The sequence below is a fragment of the Coregonus lavaretus genome (assembly GCF_964263955.1).
Source record: "Coregonus lavaretus genome assembly, chromosome: 12".
Classification (NCBI taxonomy): domain Eukaryota; kingdom Metazoa; phylum Chordata; class Actinopteri; order Salmoniformes; family Salmonidae; genus Coregonus; species Coregonus lavaretus.
The window spans coordinates 38,664,767-38,674,151 of record NC_139999.1 but is presented as its reverse complement, the minus strand read 5'-3'; the positions used below and the strand labels follow the sequence as shown (position 1 = coordinate 38,674,151).

The 9,385-nt window shown below is 39.6% G+C and overlaps 1 protein-coding gene across 2 annotated transcripts in view; it reads left to right on the top strand.

Annotated features, from left to right (window-relative positions):
- Positions 1 to 1,473: 1,473 nt before the first annotated feature.
- LOC311137959 (LETM1 domain-containing protein LETM2, mitochondrial-like) overlaps positions 1,474 to 9,385 on the top strand; it is a 24,520-nt gene continuing 16,608 nt past the window's right edge. The window contains exon 1 of one of the 2 annotated variants that reach the window (XM_084172591.1): positions 1,474 to 1,637. The gene's annotated coding sequence lies outside the window, so the exon portion shown is untranslated. The remainder of the gene's footprint in view (positions 1,638 to 9,385) is intronic. The other variant, XM_084172590.1, reaches the window with a different exon arrangement.

Below are 9,385 nucleotides of genomic sequence, written 5' to 3'. Positions count from 1 at the left end.
CACTACTTTAAACTCTCAGCTGAAGCACTAGTAAAACAGGTTCAACCAGGCACCTCACTTATGCAAGGCATCAACCACTATCTGGGGTGAAGTTTCACCTATGTATAGATCTAGGATCAGCTTACCCTCCCCCAATCCTAACCTTAACCATTAGTGGGGGAAATGCAATTGTGACCCAAGATCAGCATCTAGGGGAAGCTTTGCCCAACTCCATGCAAGGAATCAACCACCAGAGGGATACATATACCCTCCTCCCTCCCCTAAATCCCAGACGGGCGAGGCCTGCCATTTGGGATAGGACAGAATGTACTGTACTGTAGCTACCACCCACCTCCACTGGAGGAATACTCTGAACAGCAGGGCTTTGGCTTTAGCGGGGACTAGTCAAAAATGAGGGAGAGCGAGAGAATGTAAGTACATTATGTTTGAATACACTACATTCATATTAAGAACTCTAGGAATGGAACCCACAATCCTGGTGTTGCAAGCGCCATGCTCTACCAACGGAGCCATATAGGACTACATATTAACAGGTTATAATTTCCTGGCTTTTTTACAGAAGAATTGGTACTCAGGCACAGACAAGTAGCTGATGCCTTTAGACTAAACTCGATAAAGACAGACCAGGAGGGAGGATTAGAATAAGGACCTAAAAAAACATTCTACGGTTGTAATTAAATCAAACTGGGTTAACATGTGTCTCCTGTCCATTGTCTCCACAATGAGTGTGTCTCCTGACATTCAACCTCTGCAGAGTTTAGTAGTTTGCCTAAGGGCCCCCCCCCCAATGTTATGAATCAGAGCATGGATGTTATTATGCAAGACAGAACAGAGTAGAGCAGAGGGCAACGATTGCAGAGGAAACTGTACATATGTAAATGTTACCGTACAGTATTAAACAATTTCATTAGCATGTTCCAGAAAGTGGAGGCTATTGTGTATCATAATGTACTGGAAAGTGTGGATGACTGCAGAATAATTAGTTATTACAGGTTACAAACACATGAGGGCGATGTTCTCTCATCAGTTTACTCGAAAGTGCTCTGGTGTCTTTAAGCCGGTAGGGGACGCTGGCGGGAAAATCGAAAGCGTCGAGGCACGTGTTTTTCGAGTCCTCCCGGAGTCAACTGATTGATCCGTGTTCCCTTTCGAGTGGCGTTTCCCGTGCTATCATTGGTGGGCAATGTTGTTAATCAACCACACACCTGCCTTCTCTTCCTCTCTGAACCCCCAGCAATAGAATGGTTTTGTCTAATATTAGTGGTCACTAGTTACCACAGCCACAAATTCATAAACATTAATACATAGTCTTAAAATGTGATTTTAAACCTAACCACACTGCTAACCTTATGCCTAACCGTAACCTTAAATCTAAACGTAACCTTAAATTAAGACCAAAAATGTAATTTTTATTTTAATAAATGTTTACGATTATAACCAATTTTGACGCTGTGGTAACTAGTGGAAACTCTCAGTCTTTTACAGTCAGCAGCAGCCACACGATCTTTCACTGGTGAGTCAGTCATGAGTCAAATGGTCGCCATCTAGCAGAGGACATTTTTCACCCAGGACACGGAAAAGTACCAAGTATTTTTTCATGCGGATCATCTCGTGGAGGATAAATAACATTGACTTAGGTAAGCTACGTTGTCTAGGTCTAACGTTAGCCATCCGACCATCTTCCGCTGGATAAACATTACCGATTGAATAACTAGGATCATTATTAATTAAATTCGCGAACGAAAGTAGCTTAGAAGCTAACTAGCCACTTTCCAAACTATTACATTCAACCCAAACGTTGGGTAAAACAAGGTTAGTGAAAGGCACTTAAATCGAGTTCGCTTGTTCAATCCACTTCGAGCTTCTATCGCGAGCAACCACTTTTATCCAACAGATTTTTTTTGGCGATTACGGAAGCATTTATCGCATTGTTATGTATAGCCAGCTAGCTAGTCACAGCTCTACATTTAGCTAGCTATATCGGGCCTTATGCCATATGTTTGTCTGAAGAAGCAGGAATAACATGGTGACCAAAGCGGCTCCGCGCGTATGTTGATTTTGTCTATCCACACCAGAAGCGTTCATGACACGTAGGTTAAAATACCTAAACCAACTGTGAACCAACTATATTAATTTGGGGACAGGTCGAACATTCATGGATATTTAGTTAGCTTACTGTTGCTAGTTCATTTGTCATGGGAGATAAACACTGGGTTGTTATTTTACCTGAAATGCATATGATATGGTACTTTTTTTTTTGCTGGATCTTTGTAGTATTTTGACCCATTTTGAGTCACACAATCGTGTGTTCTTTACTCCGACAATTAATCCACAGATATAAAAGGGGAAACCTAGTTCGTTTTCTTTGATTAATCACTCCTTTTTCATTATTCTTTCGATTTTATATGGCGGTTGGCAACCAACTTTAAAGTGCATCACCACCACCAACTGGACTGGAGTGTGGACCTTGTTAATCTTTCAATGATACATTTACATGCACACTAATAATTCGATAGTAAACTGATTATGGCAGATTATGCAATAGTCATGTAAACACCTTACTCTGCTTATCTTAATCAGTTTAAGGTCAAAATCGAAGTAAACATACGCCGATTAAAACACCAGTTTTTTTTTTTAACAATCTTTCGAATTATTAGGACATGTAAACGCCTTAATCGGGGCGTTCCAGCGGTGTATTTGACCTGCGCATGTGTGCACCAGCCGAGCCAGCCTCCCTCTTTACTGTGAGTTCGGAAGAACTGAATGTATGCGTAGTAGAAATAGTTTTCACATACAAACTTTACATGTCCGAACTCCGAATCAAACATGCTTCCCAAAAATAACATGTTCGCTGTGGTAGAATGTTTATTTTGATTGACGATTTTCTGCGTTTAACATAGTGCCATCAGGTAGCCTGATTTTCAGGTGTGTCCATGTAAATAGGATTATTAGGGCAATTGTCCTTCTTGCAATGCATGTAAACGTTTTTAATCGAACTATTATATTAATCTGACTATTGTCGAGATTGCGTAATTCAAATCTGGTATTTGGAATAAGAATCAAGAGATCTTCAATCCAAGCTTAATTTATTATATGCAAAATGTATTGTATGATAAGTATGAAAGTTCGTATACGGGCTCACTGTCAAACCACGCAGGGCCGACAGAGAACTAAGAATCTGTTTTCAGATTCTTTCTCAAATACTCTGACAGAAAGCAGTCCCTTCTTCTGTTGGCCAACCAGAGCAAAGGACTGAGTGTGGTTCAGCCAATCCGTTGGCGCAGGGGTGGGCCCAACTCCTCGGCACTCCATTTGTTACTAGACATGGTTGCTATGATAACCTGCAGAGCCAGCACCCAGAAAGACATCCTCCCACTGTACTCCATGTTCAAGGACAGTTTCACAGAATACAAAGAGGCAGTGAGGTCTAGTACTTTGAGACACAAGTTCTTATCTCCCCTTACTCCCTAAAACAGCTCCTCACATTAATCACAGCTTGCCAAGTGAAACAATCTACATCAATGCATTCCTTCCAAGGTAGTCATCTCATACAGATCCAATTATGAGAAAAATAAAACCCAACAATTCCCTCTTTTGACGCCCTCTAGGGTGTCACTCATTAAAATACAATACAAACAAAAATAAACACTTTTATTAATAGACAATTTGATAATAAAAGTCCTTCAGTCCTTCAGTCCTTCCATCGACACCCAACTTGCAAACTGTTACTAGTCATCAAAGAAGTTCAAACCATCACATAAGGAAAGACAAACATTCACATGGCTAACTTGATTAATAAAGCATAAAACACAGGATTAATAGAACACAAAACACAAGATTATTAAAACTCTAGGGTGTGATTAAAGATTTTTAAAGGGACATTTTTGAATTCCCTCTTTTGACACCATTTATGGTGTCACTCTAAACAGAGTATAATCACCCTTAAGAATAACAGGATATGGAAATTAAATCACAACATTTAATGTTAATAAAAAATAAAAAATTATAATTTTAACCCTCTATTCCTCCCCTACACCTAACATGTACTGAGTTGGCTACCAGCCACCCAGGAATCCTTTACCTTCACATCAGGAAGAATAAACAATCACAGTGGTTAGTAAAAACATAAGGTAATAAATGAGCAAGAACTGAAAATAAATGCGTGTATGTATTTTACTAGGCAAACCATGGATCATCCAGCTTGGTCTCAGAGTCAGTAGCAGAGTCACCCGCATCATCCTGGGCCGGTAACAACAGCATCATACCTGACGCCTGCACCACTCCTACCACTGACCTCCTGAGACAGGGGACGATGCAAGCAGCACAACACATTAACAGCAAAAACACAATTATTAGGGTCAGAAATCCAGTAACCACCATAGAAGTGTACTCACCAAACCAGTCACTCAGCCAGGAAATAAGACAACATCCACAAATAACAAGTATACCCATAGAAGCTATAACTTCATCCAGAACAGTCACAACAATAGTTTTCCATTTACCAAATATGTTATCAAACCAACCGTTTATGGAGCTATCAATACCAGAGTTCTCAACCAGTTCGTTCGCCAGCGTGGTGATGGTCACTCAAGCGCTTTGGTCACGGGCCCGTCCGGTGCTATATTGTTGGAGATGAAAGTACAGCACATATATCCAAACAGAACACAAACCCCGTCCTGCTCAGCCAAAAGCATATCTAAGCTATTCTATTCTGCCATGTCATTAAGCTAGTTGCCGCTGTCTGCTCAGCTAATCCCTTTATTGCATCACGAGTGTGGTTTATAAATATTTTGCTGGTTATATTAAATATAATTTATCCAATCTACATTTTTATTAATTGTTGACCATCAGAAAATACTTGATTCAAACCCAGCTGCGATCTGATTGTGGATCCCATCAATATATATATATATCCTTTCATCAAAGGCTCCCGGGAGGAGGTCCTACTTTCTATGTGACAACTCACCAGTCTCTGACACGTTTGATTGTTTGCATATGTAGTTGAGTTCACAATCAGTTATCACCACACAACCATCAGATGTCAGCACAGGCCTGGTTTTGGGTCCTACAATCCTCTGTCTGCAACAAATAGGAGAGATTAGTCATGTTCTCTTTCAGTTGTGATATTCTCTGTGTAGGAGCAGAGCTAAGATGCCCTACTCTGTATCCTATCTTACTAGTCCTAGAAAAACAATTAGAATCCCCTGAGACTTCAAATTGAGGCAACCCAGGTCGGGACGACCCCGTTATCGGGCTTGCATGGAGGATAAACCTGACAGAGAGTCAAAGCCTGTCAAGGGGAACGGAGTAGTTGTCAACCCTGGTTTGGCTGTCCCACAGGCAAAACAGTCCTCTTTAGACATAGTTTTTTGCCGTATACTGAATCCATTCCAACCACAGGTTAAGATTTCTATACCCCGTTTCCACCTGTACTACTTCCTCCAGGTCTATAGTTTTGCACTATCTTTACCACAGCCCCGGTCTCACTACCTCCATCAGAGAGGTTTACTCTAGAATTTCCCCTTTCCCTACGTCTAGCTGTCTCCTATGCCTTTTCAACTTGTGTTAGGTTAACTACTACTTCTGGCTGAAACAGGAGGGTCCGTGTGTGTTAGGAATATGGCCCCCACAATCAGACAGCTACCTACCGTCGGGAGACCTGTGAATCCCCACCCTTGCCCTGAGAACATGTCAGATGCCAGAGGCCAACCCATTGCTTCACCTTCTACCGAACTCACACAGGGATGATCAGACAGGGTAAGGGAATCTTCGTTAAGGAGCCAACCCCCGGACCCTTGTGGTTATCGGATCTTTCTCCTAACTCTGTGTTTGTTCGTCAGGTGTAGCTGGGTTTGCCTTTTTACAGTGTGTGACATGCACCCAGATGGATCTCTCAGCTGTTCTGCTGGCAAAAAGGCAGTACTTGGTAGGGCCCTTCCCGCCAGGCCTGATTCAGTCTCCTGGTTAGATAGAGTGGGTCACCTTCTCCTTTAGTTCACCTGTGGGGCACAAAACCTCTGACATACAGGTGTGGTTAATAAACTATCATATATGTTTTTTTTTTTTTTTTTTAGTATTTTGTCCTCTCCTTCGTATATATTTAATATTTAATCCAACCATCCCCCTTTTGACACATGATTTGGCCATGTGTCAATATTACCACCTATCTAAACAATCACTTTAGTTAATATTGTTAATTCATTATCCAATTGCCATTCCTCCACTCTTTCTTCTGTTATTTTATGGTTCAAATCAAATATATTATTACCAAATTATAATCTTCTTCACAATTTTCACTGTACTATAAATTACCCTCAACTTAGTAAAATAAACTATCTTAAAGTCCTCCTCTCATGCCTTTAGAATTTACTAGTGTGGATGATTAAAATAACACCAGAATGTTAAAACAGAGTTCAGAGGCCATTGAAATCATTTAACGAACTGTTTAATCCCATAGTATACTAAACATTACCATTATTCTAAATATTTCATAAATGTTAGTTATCCCAAGTGTTCATTAAATCCTCATGACATTCATTCTCATAAGAAATCATATATACCCCAAACTCAGCCAAAAGCTAAAAAACTCCATAAAATTCACTGTGTGCTCCTCTAAGACCTATCACCCTTGACCTGCTGAAACCCCCCAAAATTGAAACAACAAGGCTTTATAAACATCATACTAGGTGTGTTGTTTTTTATTTGAAAACCCAATTTGAAAAACAACCACAAATAGCCAGGCCTTAATTTGGTAGTTCACTTTTATGACCTAAATACGGCCTAACTTCACTACTGCTCCCCTAGCCCTTGGCAACATTCCAACGAGATGAGCTAATCTCTTTCTCCTAGTGATATTCTAAAGATGGTAGTACACACAAAACATGATAGATATTCCCAGTCTTAACCCATCAATAATTGTTTGTATCATTCTAATTCCTCCTAACTAATCCATTAAACCACTCAAAATTCCTCGAGTATACTATGATTATTTAATTGATTACCCTAACTCTGCTACATGTGATCTCATCTCAAATGATCCATTTATCAATTATTTATTCAACTCCCTAGGAAAACCTGTCTTCCCTTCTATTGCTCCTGTCCTCCCTGTATATGTCATATTTGAGTTTTTAGCCAATACAATCACAGTTACATCAAATGTTCCCTAATTTAATGGTATTTTCTTCCTAATATAACTTCCCTAAATGAGATTAAATCCCCTGCCTTCCTCTACTATCCTTATATCATTACTGGATCAATGATAATAACTGTAATAACTATCAATAATAATTGTAATAACTATTTCACATTAAATTGTGTCTTTTTTCTGATAATGTCATAATTGTAGCCTATTCCATCACTTTTAGTTTAAAATATAAGTTTATGTAACAAATCCATAACCCACCACAGGCTGGCGCCATTCCCCCATCACAACAGCCAATGTCACTTGCATCCACTTAACCAAAATACATTATCGTTCTAAAATGTACCAAAAAAAATATTTCCCAGCTAAACCATTTCAGTTCGCTATTCAATTTATTTAACTGTTCTCTCTGATTATGCCCTAATTAATAAAACAAATACTTGCTATCGTTGATTAGCATACATTTAATTATGTTCCTACCATCTGAACTGTACTGTCTCTCACCCTCCCCTTTCTCCTTCGGAGAGAGCGCATGGTAACCTTATAACATATTTACATAGCTTAAATAGAAGTATTCTAGAAAAGTATATCTAATTCAACCTTTCAGGTATATAGCCCCACTGCGTAAGCTTTATCTACTGTCCCTACCTGTGTTCGAACCAGGGACATCGCCAGTCACTTCACACCTATTTAACCCCTAAACACGCTCGCTACAAATAGTCCATTCAACATTACCAAACCAAATACTCATCGTACCCATTCAATCAACACATCAGCCGTGGAATTTACACTCATAAATGCAGATTATTACTCCAAGCCTTGAAATGATAAATAGATTTCCACTAATAGTACCATTAATGATCTCATCTTACCCTCTGACACAAAATGAAGTTCCCTCACTGTACTATGTTAGCTCTACCATGATAATTAGTTCAATTTAACCCTCTATTTGTTTTGTACTCTATTATACATTACGTCTAAAACAACATTACTTATGGTCAGTTTAATCCGCCATCATATTATCCAACAACGCCACAATCTTAAACTCATATGGGGCGGCTGGCAGTTTAGTAACCAATAGCGCCGCGCCAACAACCGAGAGGTCACCGGTTACAATCCCCGAGCCGACCAGGCGAAAAATCTGCCGATGTGCCCTCGAGCAAGGCACTCAACCCCAATTGTTCCCATAAATCGCTCTAGACTAGAGCGTCAGCCAAATTACCACAAATGCAAATGTAACATTTTCTACTTTCTCACCCACGACGCTCGGGTGAGCAAGTTCAGAACATCTCTCGTCAGAAACCCACATGCACCTCTCAAATAATCACCCCGTGGTGTTCCCAGCCAACTCCCAGTCTTTCCTCGCTCCAAAAGCCACAGTTTCGCTCTCTCCAGCCCCTCCCCTCGCAACTCTCTCTTCAGCTTTTGAGGAGAGCAGGCCTTTTGAAGAGCTGTTTTTCGTTTTAGTGTTCCAAATATTCTGCCGTTATTTAAACTACTTTAGTCTAGTTATTTAAATCAAATTATTCCCACCTAATTAGTTAAAGTTGGTGCATGTTTATATTTAAATGATAAACCGAATTATTTCAGTCTAATTGTTTAACCAGTATTTTGCAGGGTCAAACATTAAACGTTAAATCAAATAATAAACCAAAAAGCTTCAACCCAAACACCTAGAACCAGTATTATGCTATGTCAAACATCAAACACTGAATCAAATAATAAACCAAATTGTTTCAACACAACTATTCAAAACCAGTTCAGTCACACAATTAATCACTTTAGCTTTATGTTCCCAATTGTTATTGATGGGTTATATGGTTTAAACAATCACGAACCCAACAGTTATCCCCAAATTACACAGTTTGGACAGCCACAGACGTTTTAACTTCCAATTAGTTTTCTAACAAAGTATACAGGTTTGTCATTCACACTCTCATGCATACGACAACACTCGCACTGTCTAACTTTTAAAGTACCAACAATAGGTACGTTGCCACGCCCTTACCCCTTTCGTTTAACCTACTCTATTTCTTATGTTCCCATTTACACCCTATTGGTGCAAAGACAATAAGTTTATACTCTCTCCTAATTTGCAGTATCTCACTTATGTTCCCATTTGCACCCTATTGGTGCAAAGACAATAAGTTAATACTCTCTACTAATTTGCAGTATCTCACTTATGTTCCCATTTGCACCCTATTGGTGCAAAGACAATAAGTTAATACTCTCTACTAATTTGCA